The 25,421-nt window shown below is 41.8% G+C and overlaps 1 protein-coding gene across 2 annotated transcripts in view; it reads right to left on the bottom strand.

The window, feature by feature from the left end:
* Positions 1-25,421, bottom strand: part of ZCCHC14 (zinc finger CCHC-type containing 14) — an 89,489-nt gene that overhangs the window by 21,706 nt on the left and 42,362 nt on the right. The gene's annotated exons all lie outside the window — the stretch shown is intronic.

Here is a 25,421-nt window from a genome sequence, read left to right on the forward strand (position 1 = left end):
CAAAAATAAATTTGCCTCATTCAGTGCACAGGAGGAATGGCGATCATTGAATGGGTAGCTGTTTAATATTTCTTTCAGTTTTCATCATTCAACGTGACTCCACGTGACTTAGTTACCGCACAACACCCAAACCCTGCACTGAACACAGAATTCTTTATTTGCTCATGGCCTTTCAGTGGCACTTAAAACCATACTATCAGAGTTCTTCACAAACACTAATGAGTTTTATCTTCACAACATCCCTGTGAGGAAGAGAGAGATCATCATCCCCATTTTGCAGATGGAAAACTGAGGCAGAGAGATTAAGGAGAAAATTGTCAAACAGGTCCACTAATATTAGGTGCCTGACTTTTTTCAGAGTGGTTAGCATTTTTATAGTACTTTATATGTTCCAAGCACAGCTCCCATTTGATTTCAGTTACAGTGGGAACACTTCAGCCTGAACAGTTAAAATCTGAAAAAGATTTAAGCAAATGAAAAGAGGGTCTAGTAGTGGAAGATGATAGGCAACTTCACTGGCATTGCTGCCACCATCCCCTATGATACATTACCACAAAAGACAATCCTGCACTTCAAATTTTTGCTACATTATCTCCATGGAAGCCTTACTTGCCTTATCAGTTGCACAAAAAAGAACTAGTTCATCTGTGTATGTATTCACCATTCTTCTATCACCTTCCAAAATTTCTATCAACAATTTCCACTGCCTTTTGACTAAACATATAAAAAGACAGGGAATTTTTCATTAAAAAAAGATATTTAGAATGTGTTAGGGGTCCTATAGCAATTAAACTGTGACAAAAACATCCTCCTTGGAATTTTCACTCCAAACAGTGGGTGCTGCAGGTGACAGGATGCAAACAAACAAACAAAATCCACCTACCAAAAATCTAGCACCTTGTTTCTGGTGAACAGAGTTTAACAAGGCTCTTGTATACTTATTCAAAATTATTTATACACTGGATCACTAGTAAGCCTGGCAGTATATTTACTATGTAAGTCTATTTTACATAATACACAGGACACAACAATTACAATACAAAACGTTTAACAGTAAAATTGTATCTGGCTACATTACAGAAGCTTAACACGTTCATATTCTCTCCTTGTATTGCTTCAAGCAGTACTATTTTATCATTTACTTGCAGTTTGTTTTCTTGCTAGCGGCAACAATCATGACCCCCCTTAAAGTCTTTACTTTGGCTGCTTAAAGACTTTTTGCTGGGCCCTGTTGATTTTTGAAGACGGTAACAGTTTAGATCGTGGTGGGCAAACTATGGCCTGCGGGCCAGATCCGGCAGGTGAGCTGTTTAAAGCTAGCTCGCGAGCTCCCGCTAAGGAGCGGGGTCTGGGGCTTGCCCTGCTCCGGTGTGCCAGCCAGGGAGCAGGGTCGGAGGCTGCACCATGCGGGGCTCCCAGAAGCCGCGGCATGGCCCCGCTCCAGCCGGGGCACAGGATCGGGGCCTGCACCATGTGGCTCCCGGAAGCCATGGCATGGCCCCTCTCTGGCTTTTACACACGCCAATGGCCCCCTCCGGTGCTTCAAAGGGAGCTGCAGGGGCAGTGCCTGTGGATGGGGCAGCATGCAGAGCCGCCTATCAGCGCCTCCGCATCGGAGCCAGAAAAGGGACATGCCACTGCTTCCAGGAGCTGCTTGAGGTAAGCGCCACTGGTAGCCTGCGCCCCAAGCCTCTCCCCATGCCCCAACCCTCAGCCCTGATCCCCCTTCTGCCTTCTGAACTCCTCGGTCCCAGACCAGAGCACCCTCCTACACCCCAAACTCCTCATCCCCAGCCCCACCCCAAAGCCTGCACCCTCCAGCTGGAGGCCTCACCACCATCACCTCCGCACCCCACTCTCCCACACAAGCCTGGAGCCCCTCCTGCACCCTGAACTCATTTCTGACCCCACTCCCAGAGCTCTCACCCCCTCCCACACTTCAACTCCAACTTTGTGAGCATTCATGGCCCGCCATACAATTTCTATTCCCAGATGTGGCCCTCGGCCAAAAACTTTGCCAACCACTGGTTTACACCCTGGTTATTTTAGAAACTTCCTCCCTCTGCAACCTTGTCCTTACTCATCTTTAGTCATATGCTTTTTAGGAATCCGAAAATTGTTTCATAGGTCAGTTGATGATCATGCCTTTGTGATAACAGTTTAGTTGTGGTACTGCCCGCCCCTGCATACACACTCCATCTCAACCGTTCTTTCTCCACTTAATCGCCCTCTCTCACCACCAAACAAAAAACAAATACCTGCCATGCATTTTCAATGTGGCTATTGTTTGCCTTATATTTATTACTTACTGCATTTTCCTACCCTAGAGCCCATCTTAATTTAAAGTTTACAGAGACTTTTCCCTGCCCTTTTTGAAACCATAATGTAATGATTTTTATTGTATTTTATCACAGTGTTGCACCCTCAACACCTTAGTTTGGAGGTGGAAGATGTGGCACGTTAAGAATAAGTAATCTCCCAAAGGGTTTTGAAAGGATGGCTGTACATTGCTTTGAAGATATACACATGCTTTAAAATGGGTAAGATGTTTTTCTCTCCATATATGGGCTAAAAGGAGTTCAATTCACCCTAAAGTACAGAATTGCTGTAGACTGAACATGGACTGGAATAAATGGACTTAGAGATTTATCATGACTGGCAAGCAACTTTAGAGACATTAACATTAACTGGAGTGGATCATCATTTGCTGGGTAAAACTGCATAAAGGTAAAGTAGGAACAAACTTGTTGAAGGACTGGTATAAATTTCTGCAATATACACATCTTCACAGATTGACAGAGGAAAGGGAAGCCATTTAGATTTGGCAACTGTTACTCAGTTGTCTTCAAATCTTCAACCAAGTGTTACCGTATTGGCTTTGTTCTGCATTCCTTGCAGTTTTTATAGTATTCAGATAACATCTCTAGAGATATCAGCAAATGCTAGAGTAATTCAAGCAAGACAGGACTGTACATGGCTGTAAAATAAAATAGTTGTATACATTTAGCTGGGTTATTGACACAGTTTTTGAATATGAACTCATGTATGTGTATTCCCATGAATTCTCTTCACCTAAACCAGCTAACATGTTAAAATTACAACTTTTGCTGCTTATACTAGAATTATAAAATGCTAACTATCGTATGTAGAAAAAATTCCTAATGTGGATAGCATAACTCATTTTCCCACTTTAGATAAGCCATAATCAGCTACTGCTAAAGAATCTTAATTTGATATGGGGAAAAAAGAAACAGAACAATATAAATAGCATACTATCCAATCCTGTTCCCACTAATGAAATCAGTGGAGGAACTCATGCAGCAGGATCAGGACTCTCCGGGTTCTCAGCAGAACACAGTACCTTTTCCTGAGATATATTCATTTTAATTTCAAACTGCTTTAGAGAAAAAAACATTGCACAGCAACAAAATATATATTTATTTTAAGGTAATACTATATAACAGGGAGGAAGCCTGAAAAAACACAAAAGCCTGCACAGTGGGAGACCTATCCTAGCCAATACCAACTAACACCTGCGTAACATACCATGATGAGGCTACATGCAAAATTAGGTGTGTTGGTTAAATACATCAGTTACATCAAGTATCCACTGTTCTGAGTCAATTAAATACACTGCACTGAATACATCCCTAGCAACCAACCCAATTAAAAAGGTGTGCCATTTATCAAGTGGGTGATTAAGTGGATTCTACTATATTGGCAGGTTCGTAGGATTCTGTAAGATTCAATCTATTCTAGAGCATTCAATACAGTTCAGGGCACAGAAGTTATGTTCCTATACTGCATCCATCACAGTCGTCTTCAGAGTTTTCCTATTTAGATATTAACATTCTAGTAATTTTCTTCCATCCAGTTAATGTTATTAAAAATGTCACGGGTCTAAACAAAAAAAGTCCAGAACTCTTGTGACAGTCACTCATTCATATATCTGTATTTCTGGACCTCCCATCACCAGTATATGTGGATATTACTTATCTTAAAGCTCTGGATTGCTTAATAATCTTTTATAATTTGCTGTGAAGACTAACTACTTGGAGCAATCTATCAATCACCAAAAAATGGTTACCAACCTCTAGTAATTGTTGTTCTTCGAGATGTGTTGCTTATGTCCATTCCAAGTAGGTGTGTGCGCGCCACATGCACAGTCGCCGGAAAGTTTTTCCCCTAGCGGGACCTGTCAGGTCAGCTGTGGAGCCCTCTGGAGTTGAGCCTTCATGGCGGTATATATAGGTCCCTCCCAACCTGCTGCCTCTTCTTGCCGGAGTACTCTGACAGAGGGGCAGGCGGGCAGGTTTTGGAATGGAGATGAGCAACACATCTTGAAGAACACCAGTTACCATGTTTTTAATTCTCCAAGTGCTTGCTCATGACGATTCCAAGTAGGTGACTCTCAAGTATTCCCTAGATGGAGAGGTCAGAGTTCTCCGAGTCGCAGACTGCAGCACCGTTCTGCGAAATGCTGCATAATCTCTGGCCTGCTGAGTAATGGCACAGTGCAAGGTAAACGATCACATCACAGCCCTGCAGATGTCCTGAATGGGGACCTGTACCAGGAACGCTGCTGAGGAAACCTGAGCTCTTGTGGAGTGCGCTGTTTAGTGCTGGGGCAGGTATCTTTGCTAGGTCATAGCACGTCCTAATACATGCTGTGATCCATAAAGAGATCCTTTGGGACACCACTGGTAGCCCCCCTCATCCTCTCAGCAATTGGAATGAAGAGCTGTGTTGATTTTCGAAATGGCTCTGTACGCTCAATGCAAAAAGCTAATGCTCATCTGACATCCAGGAAGTGAAGCATCTGTTCCTGGTTACTACCATGCAGCTAGTCCTGATTCGTGTGGAACCAAGAAACTACCTTTGGGAGGAAAGACGTGTGTGGCCACAACTGTACTTTGTCCTTATAAAAAAAATGTATAAGGTGACTCGGATGTCAGGGCCTTAAACTCGGACACCCTCCTGGCTGAAGTTATAGCCACCAGGAATGCCACCTTCCAGGAAAGATAGAGGAGAGAGCATGTTGCTAGGGGCTCAAAAGAAGAGCCCATCAGCCTCTAGAGCAGGGGTGGGCAAACTTTTTGGCCCGAGGCCACATCTGGGTATGGAAATTGTATGGCGGGCTATGAATGCTCACAAAACTGGGGTCGGGGTGCAGGGGGAAAGGGAGAAAGTATCCGGCTGGGGGTGCAGGCTCTGGGCTGGGGCTCGGGATGAAGGATTTGGGGTGCAGGAGGGTGATCTAGGTTGGGATCAAGGGGGTTTGGAGGGCAGGAGGGGGATCAGGGCATGGGAGGGGCTCAGGGATGCAGGCTCCAGGAGGTACTTACCTCAAGTAGCTCCTGGAAGCAGCGATACGTCCTCCTCCCCAGTTCCAAAGCAGAGGCGTGGTCCGGTGGCTTTGCACGCTGCCCCATCAGCAAGTGCCGCCCCTGGGTGCTGCAAGGATGGCCCTTGGGGCAGGGGCACTGCGTGGAACCCCCAGTTGCCCCTAAACATAAGAGCTGGAAGGGGGACATGATACTGTTTCCAGGAGCTGCACAGAGCCATGGCATGCGCACGCGGAGCGGCCCCCAACCCTGCTTCCCAGCTGGAGTGGGGCAAACCCCAAATCCTGCTTCCCAGCAGGCACTCGAGGGCCAGATTAGATCAGCTGGCAGGCCGGATGTAGCCCATGAGCCATAGTTTGCCCACCCCTGCTCTAGAGCACGAGGTTGACATTCCATGGGGGGACAGGCAGTCTTACTTGAGGGTACAGTCTATCTAGTCCCTTGAGGAAGCAGCCAACCACGGGGTTAGTGAATACTGACTGGCTAGCAGAAACGGAATGGAAAGCTGAGATGGCGGCCAGGTGTACCTCTACTGATTACACCACCAGGTCTTCCAGTTTCAGGAGCAGTAAATAGTCCAGGATTAAGGGAATCAACGACTGTAACGGTGGACTATCCTTTTGAAGTGACCAAATCAAGGATCTCTTCCACTCGGCCAAATAAGTGGCTCAAGTTGGAGGTTTCCTGCTGCCAAGGATAACCTCCCTAACAGAGTCTGAGCATGTGAGCTCTAAAGAGCTCAGCCAGGGAGTTTCCATTGTGTGAGTTTGAGAGACTCTAGACTGGGATGCTGGAGATGGCTGTGGTACTACGTGATCAAGTCTGGGACCGGGGCAGTGCTATAGGTGTATCCACCAACAGGTCTAAAAGTGTGGTGAACTAGTGTTGACGTGGCCATGTCGGTGCTATCAAGATCATTGATGCTCCCTCTCTTTGGACTTTCAGCAGGACCTTGTGCACGAGCAGAAAGGGCAGGAATGTGTATAGCAGGTCCCCCTTCCAAGGGAGGAGAATGGCATCCATGAGTGAGCCCGGGCTGAGATTCAGGAAGGAACAAAACTGCTGACACTTCCTGTGGTGCCGTGTTATGAACAAGTCTGTTTGAGGAAATCCCCAGCTTTGGAAGATGTTGATCATGACATGTGGGCAGAGCTGTGATTACAAACAGAGACACAATTGGAAACATTGATCTCTCCTTGATATCTCCCCACAGGAACCCTCTGTTTTTAAAAGAGTATCCCAGAGGCCCTACATTTTATAAAATTGCTCAGTTGAACTTTCAAACTTATGACCTGATGGGTTCTGTATCATTAAATATTAAAAGGATGACAGAGAAACCTTTAGACTTAAACTTTGCTCCATTTAACAAACAGCAAGAAAAACTCTGACTTTTTTGCCACACATTAACTCACTCAGCAACCATTCCTGAGCACTGTCAAAAGCAGGAGCCATCCAATCTGCACTGAAACATTGAGGCAGAATGTGAAGGGTGAGGTATTTAAACAGGGGTGTCCTTTTTTGAAGGGGGGGAAGAGGAATGTACACAATTACAGAATCTCTCCTTTTGGGAGAGGAAAGGGAAGGTGAAGAAGAAGAGAAATACACATTGTATCACTTCTAAAAGCTGCAAATTTGATAACAGACAATTTTATAAAAAATATTACTGCAAGAATTACATAAATGCTAAATTAAGTTCTAAACTGACAAATTAACAAATGCACATAAATGGTAGCTAATTATACCAACATTAGAAAAAAGAACATCAGTAAATAAAGTATACCAAAAGACCCTTTTTACTCTCTCTAAAACTAAGAGATGGTACCCTAACAATGAGTGAGGGAGGATAGATTTACAAATCAGTGTTTCTTTTTGAAGAATCTCTAGAAGTAGCTAAAAGAGCAAAGCTGACTCCAAAAAGGATGAAAATTTAATTCATTATGTATAGCTATACACATGTTGATCTGTCACATAAGGCTTATCCCTTTTGTTGTTATATTAGTGATGAAATGTAAATTATTAAACGTCTTGTCACTTAGACATCACCAGAAAGAGTAGGATGATTTGCTGCGAGAGGATTAACCTGCTTTCATCTAAGAAGTTACCTAATAAATAAATCACCATCTAATCAAGGTACAAAACATGGACATTACATCAATTGATCTTGCAGCCTCTATGCAAGTGCAAAGTTTGTTTCTGCTGAGAAGTACTCAAGTTATGTAATAATTTAATATACAGCTTATACGTCCCTTTATAAAGGAATGCAGAATATGATAGCTGTTGGAAAGGTATGAAAGCGTAGTATGATCTTCTGACATGGACAGACTGAAAAACTGTCCTTATGAAGCTGCAGCAGAAGACAGAATCACAAGGGATAATCTCTCCTCATCTGGGGGCAATTATAAGGTGACTACTTAACTCTGCACAGTAACGTTCTTTCCCAATGACTGGATTTTCCAGCGTAAAAGCACATTGTCTTATACTGTTATCAATCTACTAAATTCATGTTTATATTCTTCTAGATGCAGCCTGGTACACTTGTTACTCAGCAACTCAATTATGTACTTAGCAATGTGGAAGTGAAGAAAGACAGTTGTAAAGCAGAACACTCAAAATGTTCTTAAGAGCTCTATGCAGTGTTCTTGTAGCTGGGTCAGTCTCAAGATTTAAAATAGAGACGCAAGATGGGTGATGTAATGTTTTTTATTGGACCAACTTCTGTTGGGAGAGAGACAAGCTTTCAAGCTACACAGAGTCTTCTTCAGCTCTTCTTAACCCAAACCCAAACATTTTACTGAAGACTTCCCTAGGTGTACAGTTACTTTGAGGGAACAATCCCTTCACTAGACCCAAAGACCACCAAGGTGACAGACTTTTGTTTTGTGAGTTAATTTAATAGAATTTATTAGATTTACTCAATTTTCATATTCTTTCAGTCTTTTTGAGTTTACATATCCCAAATTAAATATTAGGAATAGGATCATATATGGTAAGTTCTTCCTCAATGCTCTTAACCTGCCTACTGGACCAGCTCTGTCAGGCTTGTACTATCCCTTTCCATTTTCTTCTGATGTGGAGGGGTAGGACCAAGCTGTGTGGTTTATCCTTGAATCTGAACAGTTTTTAGAAGAGGAAAAAGTATGGGGAAGGGAGAGGAGAAAGTCCTACAAGGATTCCTGACAGGCCTTTGCTTTTTCATCCACTTATGCAATTTAAGATAGTGGCCAAGACAGAGTCCACTGTAACAGCTGCCCCTGGAACCTCTTGGTAGCTGCTATCAGTATGTCAGCTTATCTCTTGTCTTCTGCATTTCCTCTTGTTGGCGTGTTTTCCCCTCTCTTGGGTCTGCTCTGCAGATGGGAAACAGAAGTTTTACATGGCTCCTCAAATGTAGCTGTTGCCACAGAGGATCCTTTTTCCTTTATGACGCACAGGTGTTCTTGAGGGACTAAGAGAGGGAGAAAGAATTCTGTCCTAAAAAGCTTAGTAGATAAAATGTCAAATGATGGTGGGATCCAAATCAGTCTCACAATGGGGCATATTGTTTTTCTGTAGATGCTCACCCTAAGGCAGCAAAGAGCTGCTCTGTTGAGAGCTCCCTCAGAGGGCTGGTCTACACTAGAGGAGGGGATCGATCTAAGATACACAACTTCAGCTACGTGAATAACATAGCTGAGGTCGAAGTATCTTAGATTGAATTACCTACCGTCCTCATGGCATGAGATTAACGTCCGCGGCTCCCCCTGTCGACTCCGCTACCGCCGCTCGCTCCGGTGGAGTTCCAGAGTCGATAGGAGCACGTTCGGGGATTGATATATCGCGTCTAGATGCGACGCGATATATTGATCCCCGAGAAATCGATTGCTACCCGCCGATACGGCGGGTAGTGAAGACATAGCCTGAGACAATGAGGAAATTGGAGCTGTGAAGAAAAGGAGCTATAGCCAGAAAAGAAGCAGCAAAACAGCTGGTCTTCTGATTGTCTCCACTACCTACCCTAGAAGAGCAGCAGCACACTGTAGCTGGAAACTGGTGTTCTTCTGGTGCAGCAAAAATAACTTCCCAGTCAACAGCAGTGATGTCCACAGAATGCTAACAGTGGAACGCTCAGGAGAGCTGTCATTTTTCCTTGCTACTTGGAAATTAAAGACTTTCTTCCAGTTAATAGAATGGATTTAGCAGTGGGCTCAATACATATGTTTTTTTGGTGACAATGTGATCCTAGTTTAATTTAAAATAACGCTCAAACCTACAGGCTGCATTATCCCACAGGAAGGAATTACACAGCTTTAAAAAAAATGTTAATTTATTTTTTGGCAGCATATGGAAAATTCAATATTCATGGGTTGGGTCCCTTGCCTCCATTCAAAAGGCTACTATTCAGCATAATCCTGTCTATTTCCTCAGTTTGGTTCATTTAATTTGAAGACTCTGAGTAACCCTTTCATGTTTCTCCAAAACAGGATCTAGATTAAAAATAACCCAAACCCGTATCCATATATTTTAGCTCTTACAAGCTAAAATCTAAACAATGTATGAATTTAATGAACAGAGAATAGTGCTGTCAGCATTTAGCTAGCCACAAAAGGCCACAATGTTTACCTACATAATCATTCCAGGATTTTGTTATATTTAAGGGGCTATGGAAAAACATCTCACTGTCTGCACTGAACGTGGGAGATGACTCATATCTGGAGAGGAAAATCTAAAACCCAGATGAATATCATTCAGCTGTTTTCAGAAAAAAAACATATGTTCAAACACTAGAACCTAAATAATTGAAGTTTTTCTTACCAAATATTTTGGGCTATCAGCACTAAGTTTTGTGTTACCACCATAAAACTACATAGCTTACTCACTTTACAGTCAGCTGCCACAGGTTTGCTTGTTTTTTTTAAAAAAAAGTTAAAACCTTTGTACTGATTAATTTATTCAAAAGGAGCTGCTGTACTAGACGTATTGTAGATCAGCTCCTGGCACTCTCAGGAAGTGCGAGAACAGTGACATGCTAAACTAGACAGGTGCTATTCCTTTGAAAGTATACTTCTCATGGACCCAGAGCTAAAGCTATAATGTGGTAGGCAGAAAAGAAGGGAGGAGGGGAAACCTCTGACAACAAAATTGAACTGTGTAGCAAGGACATGGAAGGCTTCAAGAGTCCTCTCTTATTAGTTACAGATACTGCAGCTACAGAGGAAACATTTATTTTTACTTTATGAAGAATACTCTTCAAAAGTTGGTTTAAGGAAAAATGTCCTCTATAAAAGCACAAAATACCTGGACAGTAATCTTGCATGCCCCTCTTTTTTTTTTTTTGTTTTTTGTTTTTTTACAGAGTGTGTGCGCGGCAGGGAGTACACTATTCAGACTCTTTAGGCACACAGTTGCAAGTGTAGGCAGGCACCAAGCCTGCAAAGATGTGAAAGTGTGGCCATACCTTCATGAACTGTGAAGTAATTCCCTACTGCCTTATACTGCACAGTGTATAAAAGTTAAGTACGTGCAGGACTGAGGTCTTAATCTGAACATATAATTACCATATTTGTGTACACAAACTGGGTAATTGTACACCTAACTGCATCTAATTAGCTGTTCGTACACAAATGTGGGAATACATGTAAATTATGCATGCAACTGGATGCCTGATTTGCCTAAAAAACAGGCCCAATGTTTTGTCTTAGTTTTCAAGTTAGAAGACAAATAGTAATTTTCTCTAATCAGAGTAAAATTCTGATTTTCAGAAGTGTGCTCATGAAATTACTGTGACTGTATGCATAAATGCTCAGTTGCAAACAGTTCCAGTACCTGAATATTTTTGCACAGGCTTTTCATGTCTAATCACACATTCCAAACCAGTGAAAAATATCTTTTAGCGTAATCTACAAGAGAGCACATATGTAAAACTTTGTTTGTAAATTAAATATATAACTTTGGAGAAGTAACATGCCTACACTCCAAACTACACTTTGCCTTGGTCAGTTAGAACCAGACTGACAGTATTGTTTTATTTAATGTCCTTACTCAGTCTGCCTTTGAACATTAGGAGATCTAGGCTTTTTTGTTTGTTTGTTTTTTTAAAAGGGACAGGTCTATCCTACAGAAAGATTGCTCCTTGGCAGGATCTTTAATTCAGCAGGAAACAAAACGTAACTAGTTGACTATAAATCCTAGTTCAAAAAGTTTTATAACTTGGTGTATAAAACAAATCTCAAAGAGAGCCATTTTCTATGGAAAAATATGTACGAGCTTAGCTGTATTAGGACTTAGCCTCTCTCTGTGCCCACAACACACACAAATTGTACTAAAACGAAGGCCATGCTAAAATCCCACCACCTTCCAAAGAGGAAAAACCTACTGCAACTGAAGATGCCAAATTTCTAGATATGTACTGTCAGCTGAATAAAGACAGCTGAATAAAGAGACACCCCATCCTGACACATTTTGGAAGCAACTCATCTACAGAAGAGCACTGTAAACCAAATTTATGTTCCCCCTGCAACTGAGAGTCTTGTTTTGAGCCCTGATATTCTCCTGGGTTGTAAGAACTAGCCTCAATTCAGAAGGCCAGATTCTTACACCTTTAGCCACGATGACTAGAGTGGCCTTATTTAAAAACAGTGAAACAACTGGTAAAATAAGAGTGCTATTCCACCCACATACAGCGATTAGAATCTGGCCCAACATAATCAAACTATATCAGCTCTGTGAGAACGGCATTATTAGTAGAAAGTCCTATTTTAAAACACTCAAAAATATTATTTTAAGTAACTTATGTTGCCTGATAGTCGTAACTTACATTAAAAGTTTCTCCTCTGATCCAAAACCATGATTAAGTCAATAAACGCCTCAGGTTCTACATTCATTCAGATAAATGAGGAACTAGCATATAAGGTTAATTTTGTTGTCCATACAAAATTATTCGAGTTCCATTATCTGAAACAAAAACATGAATGTGTCCAATCAGGTCTGAAAAGGATGTGCAGATCAAAGTTCTAAGATTAGAATTTGACTGAATCCACCAGATCAGGATCTGATTATTTTATTTATATTTTTATTTACATGTTCAAAACATGCATGTGGTCTGCAGTACATAGCCATGTTAGCGCACAAGGGGCCACGTCAGTGAGATTACAATGCAGCAGCTGGTGGGACAGCATGCCTTGGCTTGTAGTGCTTTCTGGTGATAAAAGATCAAAGTATTAAGAGCAGATAGATGGCAGCCTGTGCAAATCTTTACTGAATGATTTCTGAAGCTCTGAATAAGTTAAAATTGTATAGTTCTGAAACAAAATGGAGCAAAAGCAGGTATTTCAAACGCACCAACAAAAAAATTATTCAAGCTAATCTTTTCAAGTTAAACACCAGATTTGTGGGACCAACCTACAAGAGGCAAAAACTCCAAGTTTTTGTTCATATTAAAACATTGTTCATATTATTTATTACTGATCAAATTTATTACAGTAGTCCCTAAGGGCCAGTGAAGATTGGGCCTCCACTATGCAATGCACTGCACAAACACAGTAGTAGATGGTCTCTGCCCCAAAGGGGTTACAATCTCAATAGACAAGACAGACAACTGTGGGAATGGGTATAACATACAAGCAGAATGAATATGATGGCAATAAATATGTTAGTGCCACAATTTTTGGGGTGTGGAGGGGCAGGGGACTAGTTAGAACGGGATATGCTAAAAGACAAATGGAAGGGAAGGGAAATGAGGGGGTCCTGGCAAGGGAGAAGAGAGTCAGGTGTAAAATGAAGCCCAAGCAAAGAGTGTCTGAAGGACGTAGAGGGAGAAAGTTGGAACAAACAGCCCATCAGTACAGGGTGGAGGAAGTCCAGACAAAACTAGGAAGTTTTCGGAATGTTTAGCGTCCCTGCTTTGGCTGCTCCTGTTCCTACTGGCTGGAGTCTCTGCAGATTTATCCAGTCCAGATGGTGGGGTACAGGAAAGGGAAGGCATCACATAGGTCCTAGTGCCTCTGTTGCTGATGGATGTGGTTTTTGATCGGAACACCTGCTTGAAAAGGGACCCTGGTGGCTCCGGTCAGCACTACTGACCAGGCTGTTAAAAGTCTGGTTGGCAGCACAGCAGGGCTAAGACAGACTGCCTGCCTGCTTTGGCTCTGCACGGTTCCCAGAAACAGCAGCATGTCCCTCCTCCAGCTCCTAGGCATAGGGCAGCCATGGGGTTCTATGCGCTGCCCCCACCCCAGCTCCCATTGGCCAGGAACCGTGGCCAATGGGAGCAGCGGGGACGCTGCCTGTGGACAGGGAGATGCACAGACGCACCTGGCCGCATCTTCACTTAGGAGCCAGAGGGGAGCTATGCTGCTGCTTCGAGGAGTGCCTGAAGTAAGCGCCGCCTGGAGCTGCACCTCCTCCTGCGACCCAAGCCCCTGCTCCAGCCCTAATCCCTCCCCTGCCCTCCAAACCCCTCAATCTCAGCCCAGAGCCCCCTCCTGCACCCCAAACCTGTCATCCCCAGCCCCACCCCAGAGCCTGCACCCTCAGCCAGAGCCCTCACCTCCTCTCACACCCCAACCCCCTGAGCCAGCTTGGTGAAAATGAGTAAGGGAGGGAGGGTGGGGAGCGTGAGTGAAAGGGAGGGGGGATGGAATAAGTAGGGGCAGGGCATTGGAGAAGGGGTGTGGCCTCATATGATGGGCGTGGCAGGGGTGGGGCAAGAGTGTTTGGTTTTGTATGAGTAGAGAGTTGGCAATCTTCCTGATGGAGCATCTCCTCCACAGGTCTGGGTCTGAGGGGTGTTGGGGAGACGAGGGGCTGTGGCTGGACCTCCTTGAACCCCCTTTTTCCCCAGTGCAGGAGTACCTGCTTTGGCTGCTTCTGCTCCTATCAGCTAGAGTTTCTGGATTTGTCAACTTAAATTTTAAATCCTTAATTTTCAGTATTGCATGTGCGTAAGTGCACATTTTTCTAAAACTTTAGGCCTCAACATTCTGATTTATGCTAATTTGTAAAAACAAAAAAAAAAAAAAAACAAAAAAAACAAAACACAAGCCTGTGTTCAATAAAGCGTGACTGCACATTGCCGTATCCCTACTGGGAACCAATAATTCAACTTTATTTCACCTGCTAATACTCAGCATTTGTAAGTCATCTTTTCAGTGCATTGTAGAACCATTAGATAATTAATCCTCACAACATCTCTGTGATCCTGATATGGAAAGAAAAAAAAAAAGACAGGATAAAGCCTACGGTGAAACTGAGGTAGTGATTTGAACTGTATTGGTCAAAGTCACTGGGAATCCCTGGGAACTGGGATTAAAGTCCCAAGAGGTTGCTCTCTAACCACGAGACTATGCTGTGTCTTGAAGATAAGCGATGGATAGAATCACATTTTAAATTCAAACCCTCTGTCCCCACAATGCCTTGCTAGCAGATACCAATAGGAAGATCTCTACAAATTCTTTAATATCTGCCTATTGAATGCCATTGTTTTGACTGAAGACAATAGGCTTTATTTATTTTAAACTCCCTCCACATACCAATTAATAACTAGGTCATATCAAACCTGCTTTTATAACAAAATTGAATTGTTTCCACTCTTATACCCATCTTCATGTGACTGGTTATAGGAAATTATTTCCCAAACACTTCATAAGCATTAGTTGCCAATCCTATCGCCATGTAAACTATACAAATTGAATAATTCATCCACAGAGGCAGAAAATACAACAGAGGAATAATCCTTCTAGGGCACTGTTGTGATTTATGCCACTTCCTTTCAGCTGTGTATATTAATGATGTAATTTCAGCAGGGTTATCCCTTCCAGTTCTGTTAAAAATAGCATGTGCATGATACACTGATGAAATTGATCCACTCTAGGCGGTGAGGTAATGCAACAAATCCATTGCTCTTTAACAGAGGCATAAAGAGCAAGATAGAAAGGAAAATGAAGCACTGACTTTTTCGCTTAGCTCCATTTTTGAATTGGGAAAACAGTCCTGTAAAATCATTTTTACTCTAATCCAGGGGTTCTCAAAAGGTGGGTTGGGACCCCAAGTGGGTCACAATCCCATTTTAATGGGGTTACCAAGGCTGGTGCTGGCCCCGGGCCCCAGCAAGTCTGAAGCCCAAGACCAAGCCCAGGGCTAAGGCTACATGCCTCCCCACTCCCCCCGCCCAAGGCAGAAGCCCTTAGGCTTCAGCTTTATCCACCTTCCCCTCATCTGGGGCAGCAGGACTTAGGTGGGCTTGGTCTTCATGTCCCCCCCTCTTGGAGTAGTGTAGTAATTTTTGTTGTGAGAAGGGGGTCACAGTGCCATGAAGTTTGCACTGTTAAACATAATTACATATTGACAGATTTTCCAGCTAAGAGTTACCAACAGAGGGTGGAGTTTGGGTATCTCAACGATTATTTTTTCCTGCTTTCAAAAACATTTGGGTTTCTTGTAAGTTTAACCTTAACTCTGAAATTTCCGCTATAAGTAGTTGGAATTTATGTACTACACAACATCAATATAAGGATTTATTTTATACCCTTAAACTAATGAGATGTACAGTCAACCTTAACTTCAAAGGGCTTTTTTGTGTATGTCAGAGATATGAGGCATTACCTCCATTTTACAGATGAGAAAACTGAAAACAGAGAAGTGACTGACTAAGATCATATTCAGAAAGTTCCTTCACACATCAAGGGCTAAAACTCAGTAGACTGACAGACTTGTGCCTAAACCACAAGACCATCTTTCCTTCTCTTATAATGGCTCCTTTAAAGAACAGCATTTACACTGGAGAAAATTCTAAAAATAAATTACATTTTTACATCCCATTGTCTTTCATGCATTATTTCCTGTGCTACATTTATAAGTCAAAAGATACAGAAAAACATGTCACATTTGCACTTCAATCACTTGCAAATCTGAAAACATTCCATGATTTTTGATCTTGTGCATTGAGATATCTGATATGCAAATCCCAGGAATGGCATCAGCTGGACTTTAGAATGCAACAGGACATTTTTAAAAAGTGAAAGCTTCCTTCTTTAAAAGCATTTGTCCTTCAATTGAATTTACAAGTTACCATTTGCAAGAGGTCTGACATTAGTGCAAGTTTGATTACACTGGTTGTTTCTTTCTCCCAGTCCACCTGTTCCTTATGCCAAATACTGAATGTGTGAAATCATGACTACTTCCATGGCAATAAACTGTTGTCCAACATAAGAGAAATTCACTTTAGAATTTAAAAGAAGACGAGCAGAGTAGAGAGATATTTGCAGTAATAGCAGGGGAAGCAGAGAAAATTGGTGGCAAAGCTTTTTAGGAAGCGTTCTTATCTTTCCCCTCCACCCACCTCCTCCTTCCTAAACCAGGCCAACATTGTCATGTCAGTGCTCATTATTGGAAATATTACATCTCCTCCTGATGCTTATTTCACTATTTGAATCCATAATATACGGTTTGTGATTTCCAGTGGTGCCAAGTCTTGCAATTTTATCTCAAGTCTCATGATATTTGGTATTTTTCTTACACTCTCAGCTTCTGGGTTCATATGATGATGTGAGAATATTAGCTTTCATTTGAAAGAAAAGTTTCTAGCCTTCATGTTTAGAGAGAAAAATTTGAAAATGTGAACCTTAAATAGGACACCAAAGATAGATAAAAATCTTTTGGCTTTTTTTTTAAAAATCTGATTTTTCAGGGCCTGACTCATGAATTTTGAATGCTTGGAGGTGACAATACTGGCTATCACAATGAAAATCCCTCTGACCTCAGGCAACACTCCCAATTTCTATTTACTTGACTGTAAACAAAAAAGTATTTCTAATACCAAATTATGTGTTGTGACTGATGGTCTGGACTTCTTGTCTCTATTTCATAACAACGGAAAACGAGAGGGATGGGCGGGGTGGAGGGAATGTTTGGCTTTGAGGAAAATCCTATCTGCTTTTTGAAAGAACAATATAGACAATGGCTGGGACAGAGACATGCAGGCTGGTCTGCAAAGTATGGTCTCCAAGCTTGGCCATTAAACCTTTGAAAGATGGTGATAAATCATTTTTAAGGGTTTTTGTACTCTCAGTGCACCATCTCTTAGAGAAAGCAATGAGTTAAACCTTATAGTGTACATAAGTCTCTGTGTAGGTAACTCGAGAAAACTGGGGAAAAAGGTTCAGCCACTCTCGATCAAAGGAGCCCACACCTGGACCTGCAAGCTGACACAGCTGCAGGAGCTTCACAAGAGACAACTCTGGGTAGTATCAGCATTTCATTGTCGTCTAGATAGTTATTCCCTTGCTGTGTTCAAACGGTTGGGAGGAAGAAAATTGCATTCAAGGGATGTAAGCTACTGCTTTCTCTTGTTTTTCCTCTGTAGCTAGGCTGAAAATGCTTCATCTGATTTAGTTTATAAGAAGTGTAAATCTAGACATGCTAAACAGTTTCTTTTGTTTTAATTCAGTTTTCTCCATTTTTAATAAATCCTGTATTTGTTAAGACTACTGTTGTACGGGTCACTTCATGCAGACTTTCCCAGGAAAAGAACGTAATAAATTCCAAGGACATGTACTAAAGGGTAAAAAGCTTCTGGATTCTTGATCCCACCCTGCACAGTTTCAGTCAAGAGTCAAGATAAAAAAGTAACATCTCACAGGGACAAGATACTATCAGACAGAAGTAGGCAGACAACCAGAGGCAAAGCCAAAGGTGATGAAAGTTGGCAGTAATATTGGTAACACATGAGTCCTGTACGACACTTTTCAACTTTACACCAAATTTGTCTCAGATTTTATTGTTATAAAAATGGGTAGGAAAAGACATGGTTATATACAGTAGTTTTCATCACATGTAAATTTAGGTATCAGTACAAGTTCCACTCAGTTTTGTGGACATAATCAATTTGAAAAACCACTGTCCATTTTACCCCTCTTTATTAAGTTAGAAGTAATATAGTGACCAATGCCATGACTCTGCCTATAGCAATCACTGCATTAAACTTGTCTAAAAATTCAAGAAAACTAAAGACAGAATGAAGATTCTGGCTGATGACAGTAATTTTGAATTAAAACTGACTTTTCTTAAGTGCTTTGCAACATAATCAGAAACTCATGTCAATGCTTCCAATAGCTGTGGCTGGAATGGCTGTTGATTTATATGACTGAGCAACTCTGTACATTATTCTGCAACTGATACTTCCAAGATTTCACAGCCAGAGGCTGGTTGACAGTCTGTGATATAACAGAGTGAAAGAATAACTTTAGAGAGGAATATGCTTGCATACTTTGTCTTGCCACTTGTGTTTTTGAATAGCTGGGAAAAAGGCAAGAAGTGTAGTATTAAGGGTTTGTGTATGATAGTATAGTTTGCTGTATCTGACATAACCATTAAGACTTGCATGTGTGATTGTGCAATGGACATATGTTTGGCAAGGTATTTTGTCCAGGCCTACTGAAATTTGCCTATGACAGACACACCACACTCCTGAAGTTTTCATTACTCATGGTGAGCCTGATTTTGATTATAATGTTTGAGCCCTGAAATCATTGAGGGTGCAGAGGACTTGAAGGTGCTCAGCAATTTTCAGGATTAAGCCTTCCATCCACACTATTCTTTTTCATTCACCCTGCTTTCTACCAAATACTCAATAAAGATTAAAAAAAAATGGATTTTGATAAAGATAGTTTTAATTAAGATACATTATGGAATAGGGATTATAAATTCTACAAATTCTATAAATTATTGTCTATAAATGAGACAATATATTCATGTAATGTTTAAGAAATGTTTTGTAAATCAGTTCCAATAGTTCATGGAGTAGGGACCCAACCTTATGGGGTTTCAGGGACTTCTGTACAGATTATTTAGGTTAATCTTTCTATCTACACAATGGGACTCTGTGCTCAGTCTAGAATAGTGCTTCTCAAAGTCGGGTCACTGCTTGTTCAGGGAAAGCCCCTGGCAGTCCGGACCGGTTTGCTTACCTGCCGCATCCGCAGGTTCGGCTGATCACAGCTCCCACTGGCCACAGTTCGCCGTTCCAGGCCAATGGGGGCTGCGGGAAGCAGCGCGGGCCGAGGGATGTGGGAACTGCGATCGGCCGAACCTGCCCAGACCGCCAGGGGCTTTCCCTGAAAAAGCGGCGGACCGGCTTTGAGAAGCACTGGTCTAGAAGACACCATCAGAGATGCTTAGTTTTGCAGTTCTCAAGCTGTGGATTTGAATCTCCTGAGATACTATGCTTGTTAATAGCAAAAATGTTTTTAACTAACTAACTAACTAACTAATGTATAGAGGTGAGAAATAACAGACCTCAACCCTACTGTTCCTCTGCAAATTTGTGTACACAGAGTCAATCCCTTACCTCTCTCTAAAAGTGCAAAGTTTAAAAAAGTTGAATAAATAGAAGAAGATTGCTGGGGGCAGAACAGATCTGGACAAGGAGAAGAAGTCTGGAGATAAATGTGACAAGGGAGGGACAGGCAGTAGAAATAAAAGTGAAACTGTTTGATCAGCAAATTCCAGAAGTCTTGAGGTCTTTCTGAGCGTAGCCGTCATTGATTTGAGATCTACCATACCATTCTCTCGCTAGAAGGGAAAACCTATAATGGCAGCAGGCCGTAAAAGAGACCCAGTTTGGGAATAAGAACCATTCAATAAATATATGGACATGCATCCGACAAAGTGGGTATTCACCCACAAAAGCTCATGCTCCAACACGTCTGTTAGTCTATACGGTGCCACAGGACTCTTTGCTGCTTTTACAAATCCAGATTAATACGGCTACCCCTCTGATACTCAATAAATAATGTTTGCTGATGATATTTTAAAGAAAGTCACACCAGTGAACTGACGGAAGTCACTTAAGCACTTGGATTCTGAGACTGTTGAAGTGATAATCTCACTTTTAACAGTAGTAGCTTCTTCTGCCAGCATAGAATGAATATTTTCTTCCTCTGGACTAATTCATTCCAAATTGAGAAATTGTTTGGGACCTGAAAAAGCAGGAAAGTTTATTTTTCTTTTCCAGATTATGAACGAACAGGAAAATGAAGGTGAAGATGACTGAGTTAGCAGCAGAAGCCAATATTTTACGTTTCTCATGTTGACCTGACTGACAGTCAATTTAATTTTTTTTAAAAAATCATTTAACTATTTTAGTTAAAAACAATTTTAACAAAAAAACCCTAATTTAAAAAAACTTGAATGTTTAGCTAAATTAAAAAATTCATATATATGTTTGCTGTTGAAGAAATAAATCCAGAATACATAATGTTGTTCTTTCAGTTAAATAAAAACAATTTAAATGTCTGTTTGGTGATGTTCTCCTCCTAATACAGCATGGCAAGAAAATCCTCAAAATATTAATGATTAACCTGTTGAATTGGAGATAGTTCACCTCCCAATGACTTCATAAATATCTGCTTCAATTACCTTTGGTAAATGAAATAGCCAAACAACCATTCATTTTCTGATATAGCTGTAAAACTAATCTGAACAGTTTTCAAAATAAATCACTTAAAAATGTATAATGTGTACCTTCTAAAAATGAAACCTACTTCTATCTCCGAGTTGTGAAGAATATGTATTAAGGTTATAACAACCAACGAGAATGCACTTTTATGTAGAAATCCATGATTAAATCGAGTCTTCCTGACTAGTGATTTAAATCAAATGCACCCTGGTAGAAAGTTGTCCCCTTTCTAAATTATTCTACCAATTTTCAGTTCTATTGTTCAGTACAATCATTAATACTAAAAGAGCATTAGAAAATCAAGCTACTGTGCAAAAAAACCAAAATAAAACTAATGAACACTAAAGATGTGACTGCAAGGGAGTCAGGAAATTCAAAAATTAATACTGCTACAAGCACATTTGACATGCATTATTTTGGATCATCATACAACCTGCTAAACGTAGTCTTTAAATATATGCACAGAGTGTGGTAGAAGGTTGCTTGTGGGAAAAGTGTATTACACATTCCCTTGTGGTAAGAGCTCAGACAACAACCTTAAATACACAGAGCATAACTTTCAACTGAGACCAGCTCATCACAGTCCTTGACGAGTAGGGAAACGTCTTTTTAGATATTTTGGTAGGACTGTTGCTGATAGACTGCAAGGGCCTTGGTTGCATAGTGTGGGATACCTAATGTTGTCACTTCTGAACCACAGCAATAGGCACCTTAGAGCAGGGACAGGCAAGCTTTTCGGCCTGAGGGCCACATCGGGTTTCTGAAGTTGTATGGAGGGCCAGGCAGGGGAGGCTGTGCCTCCCCAAACAGCCAGGCATGGCCCAGCCCCCACCCCCTATCCGACACCCCCTGACGGCCCCCCTGGGACTCCTGCCCCATCCAACCTCCCCTGTTCCCTGATGACCCCCTCAGGACCGCTGTCCCATTCACCCCTCCCTGCCCCTAGATGCCTCGCCCTGACTGCCCGCACACTGCCCCATCTAACACCTCCTCTCATTCCTGATTGCCCCCACCCCAGGACCTCTTCCCCATCCAACCACCCTTCTCTTTGACGGCCCCTGGAACTCCTGCCCCTGACTGCTCTCCCGGGACCCATGCCCCCATTCAACCTTCCTATTCCCCGCCCTGCCCCCTATTCACACCCCCACCCTCTGACCACCACCCCAAACTCCCCTGCCCTCTATTCAACCCCCCCTGCTCCCTGCCCCCTTACCGTGCTGCCTGGAGCACTGGTGACAGGCAGTGCTGCAGCCGCACCAGCCAGAGCACCAGGACAGGCAGCCTGCCACCCAGCTGGAGCCAGCCACACCACCACGCAGCACAGAGCACTGGGTGAGGCCATGGCTCTGCAGCTGCACTGCCCAGCAAAAGTGCGCAGCTCCAATGCCCAGAGCATTGCGCTGGCGGCACAGTGAGCTGAGACTGTGGGGGAGGGGAAACAGCAGGGGAGGGGCGAGGGGCTAGCCTCCTGGACCAGGAGCTCAGGGGCCGGGCAGGAGGAGCCCGCACACCCCAGTTTGCCCACCTCTAGCTTGGAGGTTTGATGTTTAGAGCCTCTCTTTAAAAAAGTGATACAGTAACGAATTTCTTTACAGAAAATAGAATGATTAATTCAGTTTGTTAAATTTAAAACTCAATAACATGTTGCAACTATGACCAAGGTCTAGAACAGTCTAATGTTACATAGACACCAAGATCTACACTTTCAACGAGGTGTAGATACACTGCATGTCTAGTTATCACAGGTATGGCAACATAGACAGTGAGGCACTGCTTCGGTGACTAGAGAGCCCTATAATGAGCCTGAACCCTAGGGTATACACCGTACATTGCTCTCTACACACCCAATCAATGCCTCCCACATCTATACTGCTGCTGGAGCCTTTCCCTGCTGCAGGAAAAGACTCTGGCAGGAGGAGAAAGTGGGGAAAGGCTCTAGCAGATAACCATAGTGAATGCAGCTGCAGCCTGCCTTTCACTGTGACATGTAGCGACATGTGCTGTACACACCACTACAAGTGTAGGCATGTGTGGACAAGCTCTAACATTGTAGTTTGTTCAGTTTCTAGAGCAGATAAAGGGGACTGAGATGTCAGACTTTATTCTAGTTTTTGGGTTTTGGTGTTTTTTTGTTTTGATTTGAAACTTAAAAATTGTTTAGTGCTCAGTAAGTGAAAGACTGATTCCTTGCCTGCGCCAGTAGGTATACTGTAATTAAAGGCAGTAAAAGTTTTCCCACAAAGCTCTAACAAACCTACTCTCTAAAACAGATCCCCAATCCTTTACGATTGCAGTCCCAGGTCGCTCTTGAACCATGGCAAATTACCATAACACACATTGTGATGTGGAAAAAAGGGGTGAAGAGGATGACTTCAAACAACTTATTTTGCCATCTAACTAGAATATTAACTCAGATCTCCAAAGTACAAAACTAGCACATTTACCCACAGAGCCATCTAGCAACAAGGATTTTGACTGAGCTCTAAGCAGAGGACTAGAAATTTCTGAATTCTAATCCCAGTCCTGACAGACTCCCAAAGTGTTCTTGGGCTAATTACTTCTCTACCTATGATTCCCCAGATGTAAAATAGAGATATATCCTTGCCTACATAACAGAAGGTTGTACAATTAGTTAAATATCTAAAATGAATTGCTAGTTTTCCCACACTCCCTTCAATAGACCATAGACCAATTTAAAAAAATAGTCCATACATTTAAAATGTGATTGTAATTTTTTTTCTTAATTCCAGTTTAATTCCTTCAACTTGAACTCCAGCTCCTTGTAAAGAAAAATGAATTTCACAATTTATGCTGTATAAAAGCTTCAGAAAATTGCTTAATATACAGTAGGTTTAAGTCTAAAAGAAAAAATGGAATGTCAAAAGTACACTAATCCTTGGATTCAATAGCTAGACTTAATTGTAAAATACCTGATGCTCATACAACAGCTCGCATATTAGAGGGAGTAAAATAGGCTGGAATGTAGTAATGTCTTCTGTGTGATCCCAATTTGGCTGGCAGTTTTATCTATTCTGCTAGTGTTCGGAAACAGAGCTCCACTTAATCAAAAGTGAAAACAAAATAAACTAAACAGATATAAACATCTGAATAATGATGTAGGGCTGGTACAGAAACTTGGTTAAACTTCAAAACGTTTCTGAAGTATCATAATATGTAGATCTTAAAACATGTATTTAGGCTTACAGAGGTGGACCTCAAATCTTACGAGATACAAAAGCCAACTATAAATATTTAATATAATTGTACAATTAAAAAAATTATCCATACTGCTGACACAGAGTCTTGTGCCAGTGCCGAATTTGAATCCCAAACCAGCAGGATCTGAGAATGCTCTTTATCACTTTCCAATCCCTTCCTCTCAGGCAAACTAAATGAACAGCGTGAAGCAGCTCTGGAGAAGACCTGTTACGTTTTGCTTGCCAGAAGGAAGGTTTCTGCAACACAGTTTTTTGTGGGGACAGGGTGGGCTGGAAGGCTGAATGGTAAGAAAATGATAGGGGAGCAGGAAAAGGGCAATATCAAGAATGCCCAAGGAAAATATACTCAGAAGCAAAATAAGATGACAGACAAAGGTTCTGGATAGCTCATCGTACCACAGATTTCTGACAACCATACAAAGAAATGTACTATAACATGACAATGACTTACAAATAACTTAAATTGCTCTAAAGTAAACCTTGTTCACCTGAGACACAGCTGAAAATGACAATTTCTGTACTGTTCATTTTTTAAATCAGCAAATTGTTAATCCACAAAATACTGTGTGAACCACTATAAGGAGACTCCTCATTACCTGGACATAATTTAAATAAATAAATATATAAACCCACCACATTTTACATTTGCTCCATATGAACTGAAGAAAATGGACAGCCTTATCGGGTATGTCTACACTGCAGTGGGCAGCACAGAATGACTGGTGCTGGCTTGAGCTAGCACACTAAAAATAGTAGTATGGATGTTGCGGTTCGAGAAGCAGCTCAGGCTCTCATACCCACCCAGTCCCCAGGTCCATATTCAGGAGGCTAGCCTGAGCCTCTGCTGGTGTTGCAACATCCACACTACTACTGTTGGTGCACTAGCTCAAACTGAGCTAGCATGAGTCTGCCTAACCAAGCTGGGAGATGACTGCCAGCTGAAGCATAGACATACCCATTATTTCAACATAGCCATTTAACAATTCAAAATCTTAAGATGGAAGTGGTTTTAAATCTTGGTAGTCTCAAAACTGCCTTTTTCACCAGAAACTGGTAAGGTAGTTTGTATATACTTATTTTTAAATCAATGTACCAGTTCATTGACATCATATGCTGCTCTGAAAACTTGTTTTACCTTCTCTCAAACGAACAGTGTCTGACAGCTGAACTATCATTGACTTCAGAGACAGAATTCTTACTGTTTATTTTTTGTTGATGTTATGATACTATGTGAATTTTACTAAACTAGTATTTTTTCTTGTTGAGTATGGCTTAATTACATAGTCACAGACACCATATCTCTTTCATCAGTTTTTTCTAATCAGCAGCCCATTCTCACCCAACTCATAAATACTAGAAGCTGGAACATCACTGTGAGTCCCAATTGTTGTCCTTTCTTCCCCCAAACATAGAAATCCTTCCTGCTAC

Source organism: Chelonoidis abingdonii, chromosome 19, assembly GCF_003597395.2.
Source record: "Chelonoidis abingdonii isolate Lonesome George chromosome 19, CheloAbing_2.0, whole genome shotgun sequence".
NCBI classification, from domain to species: domain Eukaryota; kingdom Metazoa; phylum Chordata; order Testudines; family Testudinidae; genus Chelonoidis; species Chelonoidis abingdonii.